The sequence below is a fragment of the Alligator mississippiensis genome, chromosome 12, assembly GCF_030867095.1.
Source record: "Alligator mississippiensis isolate rAllMis1 chromosome 12, rAllMis1, whole genome shotgun sequence".
Lineage (NCBI taxonomy): Eukaryota > Metazoa > Chordata > Crocodylia > Alligatoridae > Alligator > Alligator mississippiensis.
Window position 1 is genome coordinate 23,436,245 of NC_081835.1, and position 17,281 is coordinate 23,453,525.

General features: G+C 42.1%; 1 protein-coding gene across 3 annotated transcripts in view; it reads right to left on the reverse strand.

The window, feature by feature from the left end:
• The window catches only part of CACNA2D3 (calcium voltage-gated channel auxiliary subunit alpha2delta 3), a 913,092-nt gene that overhangs the window by 132,151 nt on the left and 763,660 nt on the right, over positions 1 to 17,281 (reverse strand). The gene's annotated exons all lie outside the window — the stretch shown is intronic.

Here is a 17,281-nt window from a genome sequence, read left to right on the forward strand (position 1 = left end):
CCCAGAGCAGCGGCGGGGAGCGGGGGAGCGTGTCCAGACCTGGAGCGGTAGGGAGCGGCACGGAGTTGGACACGGGGCTCCGTCCCCGTCCGCCCCACCCCACCATCATTCTTAACAGGCAATTTGCTAGTACTGTTAAATGTGGGAATGCTTACACATGATTCACAAGATGAACCCAGAGGATTCAAATAGAATTCCAGTGTGTCAAAAGCTGTCTGACGTACTGTGGTTTTTCTGAGTTCTTTGCAATAGAAGAATTTTTCCATTATTTCTCTGGAATATTCAGAGAAGTTTCTTGAATCCCACAAGGAGTGCCCCAAGTCTAAAAAGCTTGAAACTATTGAGCTAGGGAGTCCTAGCATCATTTATCTCTTGTGTTAAACTATTACACTAGACACATGAAAACTTTATTTCCATTTACAAGATTAACATGTTGTAACATAAAAGGAAATTATTATAGATCCAGACCTGGGGGACAATAAAGCTCATTGAATTCAGAGGAATCAGAATTTTTCCTATCACCACTGGCTTCCAGTCACCCAGGCCTCAGCAGCAAAGTTTTTAATGTAAATACCCTAAGGCTTCTAAGATAACTTCCAGCAAAAGAAAGACCAAAATTGACCTTCCTGATATTTCTAAGTTAAATATAAGCAGAACTTCTGCCCACCCATTAAGAAAAATAACTGAAACCTTTTAGGCCTTCTTCCATCAAAAGGAAGAAAATAAAAGGGCACAAAAATAATTTAAAAAATTCTTTCCAGGTCACATTTAAGCAGCTTCTGGCATTTTCATGCACACTTAAAGCTTTAAGTCAATTTGAATTTTTGCCACAAGGCAAGGTATTTCTGATTTTTATTAATTTAATCTTCTGCATGGCTAGAGTACACTAATCCAACGCTATATACATTCCTATTTGCTGTTAAAGATATATAAAGAAACATCTCGTTATAATTTGATAAAATTATATACATTTATAAATTCAGCCGCAAACAGCCATTTAAGATGATAATGTTTACAACAGACATTCAACACAGAAAATATAGATGCAATCATTTACATTAACAAATGCAGACTTATCATTTTGCAATATGAGAAATGTATATGGTTAACTGTTAAAAATGCAGATGAAAAGCATAATTTACTGAGTATTCTGTAAGAACTGCAAATTATCTTTTATGATGACTGCATTTCACAAGGGGTAATTTTCAAACACCATACAGATTATTTTTAGCTGATCATTGTATACTGCTGAATCCAGGGATTCCCTCCAGAAATGTCCTTAATTTGTAAAGCTTGCAGTGGACATCTGCTGCTATAATAATGAGTTGGCTACACAGATTTTTGCTTTTTAAAAGGTGGCTGGTAAACATACTTTAACAATGCAATGTGAAGTCAATCTGTCAATATAGTATTTCCCTCAATCTATATTTAAACAGTAGATTTATGAAGCACCTTTATTTCTAAAACTATTAGGACACATTATTCACAGTCTATTTTGCAAAGATAGTAAAAGGAAATGTGCACTATATCCTTCAGAAGTACACTTTACCACAGTTTTCAGATACATGAAGAAGGAAGCCAACTTTCTTGCACATTTATTTCCAATTTAGAATGAAGATATAAACACAAATTTGCTTAGGGTCTCTATAGCAAATGTCCATAGATATCTATGTAGATAGACAGAATCACAAAACTGATTGCTTTATGTAAATTCTTTTGTTCAAAATTTAACAGAATAAAACAACAAAAAACAGTCATTATCATCATCATCATAAATACCTCTATGTAATTCCACCTCCAGCCAAAAACAAGATATCAAAGTATGCATGTATTTACATTATATCATTTGCAATATTAACAAAATGTCATTTGAAATATTAAAAGTATTAAAAATATAGCAGTTGTTACAGTTAAACCCCTCTATTTGTTGCTGGCCAGGACATCAAAGTACAGAAGATTCCTTGAAACTAGTCATCCACAAATCTTCTATAATATTTGTCTGGAAATGCTATATTAATAAAATTCACACAAAATTCACAGTACTATGATTGTCTGCTTATTATCAGGATGTGGCAGTAACACACCAGGGGAAAGACAGGAGTGAGCAAGCCATGGACAGAGAAACCAATAACTGCATAGCCCATGACTACACCTTACTTCCAACCAGGATTGAGTCTTTAGTTGGGTTTGCGTGATGAGGGAGAGGCCTCAGGTTTAGGGACAGCTCCCCATGAACTTCTTGCCTACATGGATATTGTAGACTGAGATCCCTCCACAGAACTGCCATCCTCAGTTCAAGGAGGCAAGAAGAACTTGAGAATCCTGTGCATATTGGGAAGTGAAGGCTTTTTGCAAGCAGAAGTTAAACTACTTAATCCATAGGGCCTAATTTAGCTTCATTTTATTTATATTCCACCTAACTGTAGTGGATCAAACAGCAAATTGCTTAAAGCTTCATGCCAATGCACTATCATCTTAATTTCTACGGATGTTTGAACATGCCACAGGGGTTTACTTTGGTTTAACTCTCCCTAAATTGAAGTGGTGGGTTTTTAAAAACAGCGCTTCAATTTAGGGTGAAGTAAACCCCTGTGGCATGTACACAAAGGTCAGGCCCAACCCTTACCTGCCTCTCTGGTGGCAAGGATGGGAGGGTGAGCTGCCAGCAGGCCGAGCTGTCCCTGAGCTGAGGGGGCGGGGCTGGTGCTTCCCGCAGTGGCAGTACCCCCCAGGTAGCACCCACCCACAAGCACCTGGCCCGAGTGGCCCTGGAGGGCACCACAGCTGTGGAAGGAAGCACTGGACCCCCGCACAGCTCAGGCAGACAGGCAGGCTCTGGGGAGAAAAAACCCAGAAAAGATCAGGCTCTGGGGAGAAAAAACCCAGAAAAGATCAGGCTCTGGGGAGAAAAAACCCAGAAAAGATCAGGCTTGCCACTATTTTTTTCCCCCTTCAGTGGAGCCTGCCTGCGTGGGCTGCCTACATAGCCCCTGAGATGCACGGGGCCCAGTGCTTCCCTCCGTGGCAAACTAAACTATCTCTGAGATGTTTTATTTTGCTATGTCCTAAAGTCATTTAATGTGCATTATGCCGCCAACACGTGCAAACAGCCCGCCATTAAAGCACATTACGCCACTGACATGTGCAAACAGCTGCACCATTAAAGTGGTACAAAAGGGCATTAAGCCGCTTTAAAGGCCAATTTTGTGGCATGTACAAATGGCCTATAAAGTCCAACCAGAGTCTCTGTCATGTGCTGTAATCAAAGACATACTTTGTTGACAGCAAAGTCCATTGGCAAAATGCCTCCAGAGTCTGATTGCTATTATACCAGGTTGCCAGACCTGCTAAAATTTCCATTTTAAAAAGAGTGCAGAATTAAAAAAAAACCCCAACAACACGGCAAAATTGAGTATAAGGAGCAGATCGTCACTGAAATCTATTATATGCACCAATTTAATCTACCTATGCAGAGCTTAGATTTTATCAGGATGAGTATTGTAGAAAACCGTAAAACAGATGAAGTGGGCAAAAGGTGACAATTATGTTCAACAGGCAAACAGGATTACATTAGCAGAGAAATACTCTAAAGACTACTGTTATTCAATAAAAAGCATCCTTTCTGAATGTAAGAGAACCCATGTGTGTGCGCATGTGTCCCTGTGAAAGCCAACAAACTAAATGTACGTTCTGTTTTTCCTTGGGAACCTAAGTCATTCACATATATCTCAATATTGGATGTGTGCATACAAAGATAATATGCAGTATGTACCACAAGCTTTGGAAAGATATAAACTAGCTGTGCTTTCCACCAAAGCAAACAGAGGCATTTCTGAGGGATTTACCAAGCATTACTTTTGATTATAATCTTCAGCGGCTCGCAAACTGGAGTAAAGATTAACTAAATCACTGTCTTAACTGACAAAGAAAGTATATATTTTAAAAAGCTTCAAATCTTTGGTCGGTATTTCAGTATAATGGCATATTCATTTTCCCTTAAATCCTATTACTAGGAAAAAACTCTTGATAGATGGGGCTGAAGCTTTTAAGGACTTTTCTCGACTGTAGACACTTTCGTTTGATTATTTTGGATAATATAAAGCTTTCAAAGCTAGATGAGTGGGATATAAAGGAAAAAACATAGGTAACCTGAAAAGTACATAGCAGTTTAAAGTTAATAGATACGTTTATTGTAATATTTTAACGTAGGAAGTATTTAACTATGGGTGAAGCATCTATCTATCTATCTATCTATCTATCTATCTATCTATCTATCTATCTATCTATCTATCTATCTATCTATCTATCTATCTATCTAAGAGAGAGAGAGAGAGAGAGACAGACAGACAGAGAGAGAGAGAGAGAGAGAGAGAGAGAAATCTCTCTCTGTCTCTCTCTCTATATATATATTTCAAAATATATGGAGCATTCAAAGCATTCAAATATATGTAGTTTATGCAGTTTTAAGTAACTGGTACCAACAGATTGTTACCCTGTTAAAGTTTATAGTTTAATTAATTGGGTTTACATATTCAAAAGCTCAGATATAAATGCATATACCCCACAGGGCATCCATTTTTAAAAAACTGGAGTCAAGGCTTCACAACAACAAAGTTGTTGAGTTAAAAGTACTGATTCTTCCTAACATATTACAAGTAGACTAAGAAAACACAGTAGAAGACAGAATTTAAATTAATGGTAGATGGCTAAATATTAATAATTGCAGAAGTAGTCCGAGAATTTTTTTTATCTGGCAACCTAGTCAAATTTCATTTACCTAAACCCTGCTAAACCAAAAAACTTTGTTTCTGAAAAGGTGGGATGACCCCAGAGCTTAATTTCAAGCTGTAAGTCTGAGTGTGATGATTCAGGAGAAAAAGACGGAAGAAAAAAGTTTTAAGACACTGAAGAATGATCAGCCTGAGAAAGACTGGGCATGTCTACATATTCATTAATGCACTGTACTTATGGTGCATTAATGTTAGTACGAGGGCTGTGCGAAACAGCACCATTTTGTTTTGACTTCCACTTTGCCACTTCGAAGGGACAGTGTTTCATTTTGCTGTTTCAAAGCACTGTTCTGTTTCATTTAATTGAAACTGTTTCGCTGTTTTGATGCTGTTTCAACGTGTTTCAACATTTTGCTCATGGGTTATAAATGGGGAATAATGAAAATACCTATAACTTTGTCAGTTCTTGCCTGATTTGGGAAAAAATTGTAGGGATGGTAGCCCCTTCTAAGGGCAAGAAGCCTGCCAAGTTACAAGGAGATATGTGTAGGGGTTTCTGGGAAACTGCACCTCTAAATGTTCAAAGCAAAACTCCTATCACTTGCTGGCAGCTGTCATCCTGCATGCAGCTCCAGAGGCCCATACCCCCTGAGAGGAGTCTGGTACAGCCCCACAGCCCTTCTGGGGGTGTGGGCCCCTGGATCTCCACACGGGGTTTCTGCATGCTGCTGTTGCCAGCTGGGGAAATAGCCCACCATCACCAGGTGGCAGCGGCATCCTGCTGTCATTCCGCATCATCTGGATTGGATTCCCCAGCCTCCTGTTCGATTCCCCCAGCTCTCTGATCATTTTCCCAGCTCTTCCCAGGGGGTGCAAGCCCCCAGATCTGTGTACTGGTGGCAGGCTGGGGCCAGCAGCAGCACCAGTCTTCCCAGTGCTCAGCACGGGCTGCATCAAGCAGCTGCCACTGGCCCTAGCCTGCAGTGGCAGCTTGCTGAAAACCTGTGTGCAGATCAGGGGCCTGCACCCCCTGGGAAGAGCTGGGGAAATGATCAGAGAGCTGGGGAATCGAACCAGGAGCTAGATATTAATATCAGAGCAGTTCTTCCCCCCTCTTCCCCCTCCTCTCCTTAGTTTCTGTTTAGGTGCAAGCAAGCCCAGCTTCGAAACTTGATATGTTTCAAAACTTCTGAAACGTTTCAAGTGCCCTTATTTCATTTCAAAGCTGTTTTGCAGCCTTTTGTTTCATTTCAATGTTGCTGTTTCAAGCTCAAAACATGTTGAAATAGCTTCAATATGAAAAACCCATCAATATTTTGCACAGCCCTAGTTAGTACCTATAATAACAGGTACTAACCTTAATGTGCCATAATCAGCAGTACTTTGCATTAGCACAGATGAATTGCTTTTTAGATGACGCTAATGCACATTAGACTAAACTGACTGCACATTAGCACTTTAGCACAGTTTTTGCCATCCATGCTAATGCTCAGTATAATTAAGCTTTCGCGCATTGTCTCATGTAGATGCGCCTACCGAGGCCTACATTTAAGAGATTTGATCCAGTGTGACTCCATTTTTAATGTCCAATTAAAACAGTTTAACCGGGCACTTTTAGAGAGAGTGGATGCTCACAGAAAGAAAGCTCCTTTAAAAATGTCTCAGGTTGGATAATCAAAAATTCAAAAGCTAAAAATACCTATTCACTTTTGAAAACTTAGGCTGGGAACAGCTGCTGCCTCCTTTTCTTTAGATTATTATATGACCAGAGGAAATTGGTCAACTGAACCCTATTATTTTGGGTCACTCAACCTATCAAAATGTTTTTAGTATTTTTAACTAGATTTCTTTAAAGTCATTACAGTGACTTTTTATAAAAGATCAATTTGCCCTTGAAGTGATATGAAACAAAGGGTAATTGCGGGGCTGGGTGATTTATGAAAAAGACTGATGGAAATACTATTTGTGAGTTTCAACAGCTTTGTTGCGCACGGAGCACTAGTGTAGGATTAACATATAGTGGTAATTTAGAGTGCAAGTCCTTAAAGATGCTGAACAATCATTGTACTGAACTTAGATCTCTGAAGGTGATGGATGAGGAAGCTTTAGAAAAAGAAATAGTGGACAAAAAAAGGATTTGGCTGCATAAAGTTTAAACATGTTTATAGGCTGGTCAGTTGAGATTTTTTAACATTTTTTAATTCCATTTTCTCCCTTGTAAGGAAATAAAGATCCTCTTTGAAAAGTTAAATTTTGGAAAGGAAGAATGCTTTGGTTGTGTTTTTATATGGGATGATTTATTTAAAGACGTAAAACACAGTGCTCTATGCTTGCATAATATAATTTACTTGTGAAATTAGGACTACACAATAAAAAAAAGTCAGAGAGAAGGGAAGAACTGCTACTATGCTGTCCTTATCTTTCTTTTCCTACATTTCATTACAAAAGTACAATACTTTTAACTTTATATTTTAAATGATCAAACATGACAAACAAAGTAGTCCTGTAAACTCTTTCAATTACTTTCTCGTTTTAGTGGAAATAACTACATCTCTTGTTTTCTAAACAGATTTCCTTAATTCCAGTAAACTATGTACAACTTGTTCCTTTTCAAAAAATCTTTCAACAAGAATTTATTGCTATCAACCTCACAATGTATAAGCACAGTAAACAGTATGTAACCCGAAACTTACAGTGTCCTTGTGCTATGTCACCAACTACTACCAAGTTATTGGCACCTGCTAAATGTGGCTTGTTATTATATAATATTTGAAGGACAGGCTACTGGAACGTTAAATACCACATGCAAAGATAATACACAACATGGAGAAATTAACCATGGTGTTACCAGATAGAAAGAATCTCTCCTGTTCTTCTGAATGCGAGTTAGTGTGAAAATAACTAATGTTCCTAAGACTTGGGCCAGATTCAGAAATCCTTATTCTTGCAGCTCGCTTCATGAATAATCCTATTGTTTTGAAAAGGATTACTTCTTCAGCATATTTGTTGTACCAATGAATGCAAAATCTGGTCCCTAGGACTATTCTTCTCATAAGATTTATGGTTATCTTGCTAGCCTAGAACCCATAAAGCTCTCGAGGACTGGATGATCTAGAGACCACTTTTTTAAGGAAGCAGTTTTGCTCTACGTATAAAAGAAAAACAAAAAACCTAACCAAGACGTTTGGAGCAGTAAAGCTGCACTCAATTACCAATACACTTCCTTGGTTTGTTCCCCTGGTTGGTTGTGCATGTGTATAGAAATTGTTTCAGACTTTTTTTCTTTACAAAACGCTGGCTGAAAGGGATGATTACCAGAGAAATCTGGGTACAGTGGCTACTGGTACCCTCCTTCAAGCATACATTTCCTTCTTCCGTCCCTGATTACACTGAAGTATGAGAAATCTTCAGAGCAAAGGCCCGCTTCCTTCATTTCCCCATCTCCAATCCTTTTTGGAATTTGGGTCACAGAGCATTGGGTGGAATGCACTAAGCTAGTGTCTCAGCTGCTTAGTCATAGATTAGGCCTGGTTTCTATTCAGATGCCGAAGCTCTTACTATATAAATAAATGTCATGATGCTTTTAAACACAATAATGTCCTGACTTAAAGACATAAATACTGAAATCATAGAAAGTTTTGCCAGCATGTAAGGTACATCTATTATTTCACTTGTGGTAGGGTAAGTAATTTTAACATAGGGGTCTAACCACAAGAACAGTTTATATTTAAAATATTTCAACAGGAAATAATCAAAACAAACATTAACCCAATAATAAGTAGCTATTTTCCCCTGTGCAGTTTTTCCCTGACCCCACTTAGGTACTATACAAACTATCAAGATCCTTTTGCACTTTTCCTTTCCAACAACAGGTGGCATTAGTCATTTCTTCTTTAGTTAGAACAGAAGAGAGCTCTTAATAACTGGCTTTGCAATACAAAAACACCTGTTGTTGTTACAAGCCAATTCTTCTAGTAACTATAAGCTATTTTTCTACTGTAACCTTTCCATTCTGAAACAAACATACTGATAATGTTCAAAATGCCATTTTTAGAATGGCATTATCTTCTTACACACCTACTATTTAAGCTCACTTATTTAGAAAGCTCTTTTGCAAATGGCAGAATCAGTATTTGTTAAACGGCAGAGTGTAATGCAGAGATACTCGAGAATCCTTTCAAATGCTTAAACTGCCTCACATTAACAAAGTATCACATTACTTTTGCAAATCCTGAAACATTAGACCCTGTGGACACATTTCACAGTGGCTTTGTAACTGGTTATTCTCATACTTTGCAAAGCAAATGCAACTCCTTTTGTATGCAAATACCATGCTTGTGAAAATAGAAGTAGATGCAAAAGAATTTAAACATTTGTAGATTAGATGAGATTTCTCTAGAATGTCGCTGTCCCCTTACAACAGTGGTGCTCAACCTTCAGCCTGCAGGCCAGATCCAGCCTGTGGGCCAGGTCCAGGTCATCTGGCCTGTGAGCCTCCATACAGGCCTAGAAATTTGGCAGCACGGGACCAACAGCAGTGTTAATTGCTGTGGCAGAGCCCAGGGCATAGCAAGTAACACAGTCTCTGTCCCCCCGCTGTCAAATTTCAGGAGCCCTCTGAGTCAGATGAGATGGCCTCATGAGCTAGATCATGCCAGCACATGTGGATCAGCCAGCACATGAGATCTGGCCTGCAGACTGACCCTGTGCTACTCATCTGGTCCACAGTGCTAAAGAGGTTAAGTATAACTGTCCTACAATAAAGAGACTATAAGGGTGTTTCTCTACTCATGCCCCTGAATTAAACAACACGTTTGACATGCCTGTACATTCTGGCCAGGTTAGCTCAGTCTTTTCTTATGGGGTGGGTCAGTTGAGTGCAGCAATTTATTGCTTCTGGGTCTTTTGGATGACACCTGAAAATCCAAGGTGCTGTCCATTCTATGGAGACAATAAAGATTCACTGATGATAATTATAAGGGCTGAAATTTGCCTCTGTCCTTTACCATATATTTCCCCTAACAATGGCTGTGAAATTTAAGATGTAATGTTGACTCAGTAGATTTCAGTTGCGCCATTTTTCCACATAGAAAAAATTATGAAAAGCTGATTCAGAGAGAAGGCTTAAAAACGTGTCTGCTGCATTCCAGGTAAGTGCTCTAACTGCTAAACTACTAGCTATTTTGGGGGATTTCTCATTCTCCTCTTACTCCGTCAATCAGAGATTCTAAGTTGGCTCTAGGAACTCTTCTCAACTAAGATTTGGTTGCAACGAATATGCTTTCGCAAGAAATCCCAGTTTCAAGAAATCAGAATTTTCTGGCAGAGAGTTTGCCAAAGACTTTTTGACCAGATCTAATGACATTAGATTTTCCCTTGTTCAGGACAAGAAGGAGCGGGATTGGGCCTTCTAACAATCCTTTATTGGGACAACCAATATTGTATCATCACTGGTTTCCATTTTTAAATGCCATTATATATAAGGGCACCCATCTGTTGAAGAGTAAACGTACAAAATATGTTCTAAATCATAGTTTGAAATTCGAGTACACTGAAGAGTACAAGGAGTCATAAAATCACATTTTAACTGTTATTCACACAAGCTGCACAGGAGATATTCAGTGCTCATCTTCCTCAGTCATAGCCAACCAAATTGGCATCCAAAGTCATGATTCTCACGCAGACTGTTTTGATCCTGATAAGGATCTGCATGTGAAATTTTTCAGGATTGGAATCAGGTCATAATATCTATTTTGGGGGAGGACTGTAAAAACAAACAAAAAGCCTCCATAGGTTTACCTTGCAATACTGGTAATTTCACAAATTTTCTTTTTAAATGTAAATTTGATAGAGGACACAGAGCTATAATGATGTGGAATTGTATGCTATAGCTCTTCAGAGTATATATGCAATTTAACTGTTTTCTAAAACACTGTTCTAAACTACTGCACTCGATTTTGCTATTCTTGTTATCTTTGGTACAAAATAAATTTCTCACTGTACAAACGCCCACATTATAAATATGCTGATGTATTTTAAATGATTTACCTAACAGAAATTTGCATTTGTTTAAGCAAATAAAGTCATAGTCTGTTATTTGCAGTGTGGGGGAGAGAAAGGAAGGGAAAGAGGATTTGAAAAGCATCTCACTTTTTTTGTCAATCAGGTACATTTATTCTCATGATCAGCTGCTTGAAGTGGGCAGAGACAGTAAAAAGGGAGCAGAACTTAAACTTTTAGAAGCCCTGTTGCCCATAATTCTGATTCTCCAACCTCAGTGACTATGAAGGTACCATGGCTTTTATTAATGAGCTATGCTTCCTGTACTTGGAAGACACATTTGTTAACATAAAGTAAGGATGAAAATGTGATTATGTTGGAAGTAAACAAAGAAAGCACAAGCAAAACAGAGAAGACTGCATAAGAGAAAGCAGGAGCCTCATAGTCAGATTTAAATCAGGCTCCTTTTTATGCTCACACTCCAAAAACCTTCTTTTTAAGCTTTATTATCCAGGTGTTTGGGAACAGAGAACATTCTGCTGCATCTTCATTTTCAATCATATCCCTGGGTGGGGGACAAGAATTTTGTATCAAAAAAGCCTGCTGTTTGCTATAATCCATTGAACTGAATGGGGATCAGCAGTACTAATTTCACAAATTAGAAAGTGGGATTTTGGTCTAATTTAAACGCTAGATGTTGGTGTTTTGACTATGTTACCCTAAGGGACTTGGGTATGTAGGAACCTAAATCACACAGGTGCTTTCAAAAATGTTTCTTATAACTCTACATAAATCACTAAATCAATTGTTCATTGGAACTGCAAATTCCAGTCACTTACTACTTCACTTCCAAACTCCTACTACAACTTTTAAAAACATAAAATGGTCCTTAAAACTATAGGCACTAAAAGGTGTACTGGGTGGCTGTACTATAACTCATTCCAGGGAAAAGGAGGACCATTGAAGCTCAGTTATCCTCTACTGCCAAAGCATAAGTAGATCAATGCATATAATTGTCCATCTCTCTCAACGGCTGTTACTGACAAGGAATTACTGCAGATTCAGGGAAAAATTTAAAATCATGAGTGACTGAGGCATCAAGAATATCTCAGAGCAAACTTTTTTATAATCTTTTATATCTAAAAACTATAGAAGCCAAAGAATATGTCATCCATTGAATCAGGATTCCAGCTTGCGGGAATGGAAGAAAGGGTTCCCTATCAAACTATCTCTTAGCTTTTGGGAAGGTGCATCCAGTTTGAAGTAAAGAGGTAACAAATTCCAGTCTCATTTTTTATACGAATCTAAACTGAACCTGAATCTAAGATGCCCCCCCCCCCAACAATTAGATCAGGGCTGGGCAATTATTTTGGCTGGGGGGCCACTTAATGAGCTTTGGTGTCCTCTCGAGGGTGATGTTTCTCTCTTTCCCTCAACCTGGATGGAGCTGTAGCACCTCCTGGCCGCATCTGCAGCTTACACCACTACCTGCCCATTGTGCAGGTGAGCACCAGTGTCAGCTGTGGACATATTTCAGGTGGGGATTGGGGCATCTGCCTGGGTCCACAGCAGACCCTGCTGCATCAGCACTGAGTGAAAGTAGTCTCGCTTACCTGCCCAGCATAACAGAAAAAGGACCACATGCCTGGCACAACATGGCGGCCAGAGCAACCAGCCACCTATGGTCCGGATCCCATGAGTTACAGACTGTCTGCCTGCAGGCTGGATACAATCAGTTGGTGGGCCAGATTCAGCCCATGGCCCATATTTTGCCTGCCCCTGAATTAGATTCTATATATGGAAAATGTATGAGTAGGTTATAATTTTCCAGGTATAGAATCTAATTATCAGAGGGTTTTCTTAAATTCATACCCCTCTCACTGCTACAGCAGACAAAATAGAGGCTGGGAGTGTCAGGTGGCTGAGGAGGGGTCAGGTGCTCCCCTTACCCTCCATCCTCTCATTTCTTCCCTTGGCAACCTTCCTGCCCCCTACCCCTGCTACCCCCCATCCCCCGTTCCCCACATCCTCTTCCTCCTCCACATTCACATAGTCCCTGCCTCTTCACTTCCCTGTCCTTACTGTCAGGTGCTGCTTAGGTCTGTTCCCTCCTGGAGCACAGCATGTGTAAGCTCAGCCCTTGGTGGGCCATGAAGCAGTGTCAGCGCTGCTGACTGGCTGGGCAGGGGGTACAATTCCCATGTTCTGGGTGCCCAGGAGGGAGCCAAGCCTGAGCTGGAGCTGAACTGTGCCTGACAGTAAGGGAGGGAAGGGGGCAGCGGGACAGAAGCTGCAAGGGACAAGTTGTGGGTAGGAGAGGAGAAGGCTGCTGTGGGCTGACTCAAACTCTGACCCAGACTGAGAGCCAGAGGCAGAGCCAAAGCAGCCACCACCCCTCTCCCCCTCCCTGTATGTGAATGTAAGACAAGGGGCTTTCTCCCCGTGTTGACGGGGGATTTGAGTAAATACAATATAGGCTTCCCTCACTTTATGCAGGTTCCGTAGGGGTGAATCCGCTCTTATGCAATGACCCTTTTTATACCAAAAATTCATTATATGCAAGGTAAGTTCAGTCTTATGCAGTCGGTGTGGTGGAAGCCCACAGTCAGCTGCTTTGTGTGGTGCATTGTGAGAGTGACACACACCAAAATATACTCTCCTGTATGGATCTGTGCTCCTCACTCATTGTCTGCGACACGTGTTTCTGTGGTTGCCATCCCCATTATAGCTTCTAAGCGTCCCTCTTGCTTATCTCCTACCCCTCTCCCTGGTTCATCAATGAACCTTTTACCACCCTCTCTTCACACCAACTAAACGTTCACCACCCCCCTGTGCTTGTGTGCACTGTCTGCTGTTGGCGAGTACCAAAATTGTCTTGTAAAAGTCGTAGAAATGGGTCTGGGGGTCAGTATAGCTGAGGTCTTGGAACATATGCCTATTTGTTATATTGTAAAATGGGTTCCCTTTATGCGAATTCGAGTTATGCACCATTTTCCAGGAATTAATGTATAGCATAAAGTGAGGCAAACCTGGAATTGCTGCTATGAGTACTGTAAAAATGTATATCCTTTCCTTAACCTATAGTAAATTACCAGCTCTCCCATTTATTAATGAAGTATTTCACAGTATATATTAGCTACTGCTAATGATGCTAGAAAAAAAAAGTTCAATTTTAAATATGGGAAGACACACCTCAGCAATTCAGTCATCCAGCCTCTCAGAATGAATCTGCTAAACCTAAGTGCTTGAGGAGGCTGGTTGCAATTGCTTTCCTTCCAAAGCTGGGAATACACGCTACTGGTGAAACAGTGTTCATACGCATTGCAGGCATGAGTAACTTCAATTCTACTGAGTAGCTTCAGTTTCCTCATGCATTTTTTGGAAATGGTAGCCAGTTTAGAAGAGAAAGAATAGCATTTCTACAGCAGTAACATTTTTATGATGATACAACAGGAATAAACAATCGTTAATAACTTTACCTAACCACAGCCTCATTTCCTGGATTGCATATTTGAAAGTAGGTAACAATAAGTTTTAACTATATGGAGTGAATGAAATCAGCCCTTTGGTTATTAAAAAAAAAAAAATCTTAAGAAATGATATACCGAGGTAAAAAAAATCCTAGTTCAACCACCACATCTGGGCACTCTTCAGACCTGAGGTTTAATTCTCTTTCCTTAAGACAAAGGACATCATATTAACTTCAATGCACTTATAAGAAGAGGTATACAAAAAAGGTTCTCTCTTTCTTCCTCCTCTTTCACAGGCTCCCAAAATTTGACAAGTTGAGAATAGTGATCTGCTTCTCTGTGACCAACAACAGATTAAAAACCATCTAGGGCTTGCTAAAACCATACTGATTATCTAGCCTGTCCTCCTACTTGATGCTAGCTATAGGACTTCCCTGAACTTACTGCTTCCTGCAAATCCAATACCTGATGTTGAATGATAGAATATCTTCTAAAAAAAAAAACAAAAAACCTTTCACTCTTGACTGACAAATGTGTTGTTCCAATGGTTAATTATCCTCCCTGGTAAAGTGTACATGTTATATCCTTATCATGGTGGGGTCCTTCAGGAGGGCCGTGATCTCCTTGAGGTCCCTCGCTCCGTGTCAAGGCCGGCCCAAGGCACCCTCTTATTCTCTCCCACCACGTCTTTGATGTTTGTATATAGTTGGGAGGCTGCCTACGACTCCCTGGGCACGGCTACTCGGGACCTCTGTCCCCGCGGTTCTTCCGGACTCCTGTGGTCTCCCGGCATGACGGGTGCCCCCCCAGGCACCCTAGCCTTATGGGCTATGCGTGGCTCCTACTGCCCCTAATACCACGCCCCAAGCCTCGCTGATGTAATAGACGTTGGTGTGTCTGCATGCCTGTTTCCTGGGCCCTTCTTCTATAATCTAGCCCACTCTTGGGCCTTCCCCTTATGTGTCTACACTAGTGCCCCTTCCTGGGCTCTCTCTAACACAATGTCCCTCACTGGGACTCTTGTCCACTCTGGGACTACCTGTCGGGCCCTACGGTCTGTAAGGCCCACCGCACTGCTTCCCCCTTCTGGGCACTGTGCCGCTTTCCCCTTTTCTCGGGGACCACCGCAGCACCCTGTCCCTCGGGCTTTATCGCACTGCTATCCCCTTTGCCGGGGACCACCGCAGCACCCTGCCCCTGTCCTGGGTTTCCCTGCAGTGCAGGCCTGTTACCGGGTCTACTACGCCTGTCTCGGGCCCCTCAATAATACCGCCCCCTCTCCAGGGCTTGCTGTGCCCAGCCTGGGCTCTAAAAGTGCCCCTCCCTGGGGCTGGGGTCTATGCACCCCGCAAGTGACGCCCTTGCTGGCGTCTGCTGCACCCATCCTGGGCTTCCTAATATGGTGCTCCCCCTCTTTGGGGCTCACCGCGCCCACCTTGGGCTTCTCAATAGTCCAATATGGCCTCCCCTCTTTGGGGCTCGCCGTGCCCACCTTGGGCTTCTTAATAGTGCCACCCCCTCTTTGGGGCTCACTGTGCCCACGCTGGGCTCCCTGATAAAAATCGCCCCTCTCTCTGGGGCTGGGGTCTACGTACCCCGCACACAACCCGGGGTCTCTGTTCCCCGCCCACAACCCCCTGGTTGCGCTCTGCACTGCGAGCTATGCCTTCACCGGCGCTAGGGCCCCCATGCCGCTGTGGGTCCCTCTGAGTACACTGTGCCTTCCTCAGGCGCTGGGGCCCCACTCCTCTGGGGTCCCTATGAGGATAATGCGCCCTCTTGGCGCTAGACTGCGCCCTCACTGGCGCTAGGGCACCCCACCCCTATGGGATCCCTTTGAGGCCTCCTCCAACCCCTACAGCCTCACCCAAACCTCCAGTGTAATAACAGAGCCTCCTGGCTGTAACTCAAACCCAAAGCCCTATGGCTATAACAACATTGCTCCATATGACAATGGTACTTGCTATGAGGCTCCTTTCCACATCCTCACTCCTGGAGCTCCTGCCTCCCTGGCTGCTGGCAGAGAACTGCCAGCCTGGCCTCAGCCCTGGGCTTTATAAGGGCCAGGCCCTGCCCCCTACAGGCAGCTGGCTCCCCTTAGTTGCTCTGGCAACCCTCAGCTGGGCTCGTTATGACATGCCAGGGCTCGCTCTCTCTCTCCCTGGCAGTTTCTCCTCTCTAGGAGCAGAGCACCGACAATCCTCAAGTACAATTATTTAATTTTAGCTTCCAACTGTTAGATTTCATTACTCTGATTGTGTTCTTTGTGTTTATATTTATAGACAATGAAGAAACCAGCTCTCAGTTTTCTTTTCAATAGCTAATTAAATTGAACTCCTTGGCTGTGTCCAGATAAGTACAGCCATGCAGTATGTGGCACCGCAGACACATCTGCAACACCACAAACTTCACACTTGGGTGTTCTCCGTGCTGCGGGGCAGCAGTACAGGGGCATTTTTTGATTCTTGGATATCCAGGGTCGAAAAAACCTATGGAAGCAAAAAGTGGAGCAGCACACATGGCATTAGCATGCACCACTCAAAACCAAAGCCAGGCTGGTCGGAGCCGTGCTCCAGTTGCCTGTTAAGCTCTGTGTGGCAGGATCTCTGCTGCTGCAGCCCCAAGAGGCCCCCAGAACCCCAGGTAAGGCTTCTGGGGCCAGCTCAGTGCTGGTCCCAACCTCCCCTAATCCACCTGGGGTTACTTGCTACATGCCAAAGTGAGCATGTCACAGGCATACCCCAGGAACAACTAGGTGGCACAAAATGTGTTGCTGCTAGTTGTACCCAGGGAACCAAATGTCCACACTGGTGTGGATGTGGCTCTTGGGTGCATCTACAAGTGAGCTTTACTGCAGAGTAGACTAATTAGCTCTGCACTAAAGCATCACAGTCTACGTGTGTGCTGGTTTTAGGGCGCAGTAAACTAATTAACATCGCTGTAAGATAGTACTGATGGGGAAAGTACTATCTTATGGCAAAGTCATTTACTATGATCAAATGCTTATGTGGACGCTGACCACAGGTGAAAATTGTGCCTGGTCAGCCCAGGCAACATGGGACCAGACCCCTGCCTGCCACC